Source organism: Triticum dicoccoides, chromosome 7A, assembly GCF_002162155.2.
Source record: "Triticum dicoccoides isolate Atlit2015 ecotype Zavitan chromosome 7A, WEW_v2.0, whole genome shotgun sequence".
In the NCBI taxonomy this organism is placed as follows: Eukaryota; Viridiplantae; Streptophyta; class Magnoliopsida; order Poales; family Poaceae; genus Triticum; species Triticum dicoccoides.
In genome coordinates, this window is record NC_041392.1 from 689,896,560 (window position 1) to 689,898,359 (window position 1,800).

The following is a 1,800-nucleotide window of genomic DNA, read 5'->3' on the forward strand; positions in this document are numbered from 1 at the left end:
GGCACCCCTAGACACACAAGTTGATCCATGTGATCCTTTTCTTAGCCGTGTGCGGTGCCCCCTTCCACCATAATCCTCGATAATATTGTAGCGGTGCTTAGGCGAAGCCCTGCGACGGTAGAACATCAAGATCGTCACCACGCCGTCGTGCTGACGGAACTCTTCCCCAACACTTTGCTGGATCGGAGTCCGGGGATCGTCATCGAGCTGAACGTGTGCTAAAACTCGGAGGTGCCGTAGTTTCGGTGCTTGATCGGTCGGGCCGTGAAGACGTACGACTACATCAACCGCGTTGTGCTAATGCTTCCGCTGTCGGTCTACAAGGGTACGTAGATCACACTCTCCCCTCTCGTTGCTATGCATCACCATGATCTTGTGTGTGCGTAGGAAATTTTTTTGAAATTACTATGTTCCCCAACACTTTTGCAGCCGAGCACCAACGCCAGACCGCTTCCCAGCTCTAACGCCGGAATGTATCCGAGCTCCAACGCTGGACTATGTATCCGAGCTCCAACGCCCGACTATATCCGAGCTCCAACGCCGGACTATGTATCCGAGCTCCAACGCCGGACTGTATCCGAGGTGTCGTAAATCACCTTGGTTCAAAGAAGTTTGAAGGAGTTTAGCCGAGCTTAATGCCGGAAATGCCCTCTATGGAGCCAGCCACTAGCGCCCGAGCTTTATGCCGGACTGCTTCCGAGGTGGTGCACCACCCCGAATGTGGGCCGATTTTTGTCAATATTTTTGATTGGTGCAATTTATTCGTTGCTGAGATATATAGCCAGTAGCCCTCAAGGTGGGTATCGGTCTAAAACCCGAGATGCACATGAAGGATGACATACGACCGCTGATCCCAGTAGCCGCTGAGACTCAGGTTGATATGTGAAATCGGTCTGAGGATCAAGTCCTAGCTCAGCAGAATACTTCGGGACACAAAAAGCGGCGTGCTCAGTCCTCGAGACTCAGGTTGGGTGCGGCCGACCAACCTGAGGACCAAAATCTCCTCGGAAACTATATTGCACATAAAATTTTCTGCATTGGACAGGCAATGCAGTAGCCCCCGAGACACTGGTCGGGTGGCAACACCAGATCAGGGGATTGATATGCCCCTTTGTCACAGCCCTAGAATTTGCTTGCCATTAGTTGCCTTAAAGCATCCATGCATCATGTTTATTTTTCAATTAAAGTTGAAATGGGGATTGTTGAAACCCTAGCATCAAAAGAATTCAACTAGGTTCAATAAAAAAATATTTTCAATGAACCCAAATGCCCTGCAGAAAAGTTCATCATTTTTGAATTGGCTAAAAACCTCTGCCAAAAATGATGAACATATTTTTACGCCATTCTGGATTTTTGAATTAATTCATACTATATTTGAATTGGAGCATTTAAATACTATTAATATTTTTAAATGCCCCAACAATTTTGGAATTAGTTGAGGGCCTCTGGAATAATTCATTTAGTGCCCATCACTATTTTTAGAAGTTTTAAAAGTGATTTGGTTTGACAACCAAATTTAAACAAATTTGCATAAATAGAAAACAGAACAAAAATAGAAATAAGACAGAGAGGGAACCTTACCTGGGCCTCACCTGTGCTGGCCCAGCCCAGCCACCTGGCCTAGCCCACCTCCTCCTGTCGTCTTCCTCTTGCCAGAGGGACGGGCGCGCGTGGCCGACGCACGCAGGCGCGCCCCGGCCACCTCCTGCTTCGCCGTGTCGATGCCTCCTTGCCCCCAACCCCACGCCCAGGAGACGTGGACGAGGCCGTGCTGACCCCCCCCCCCTTCTTCCCTGGCCA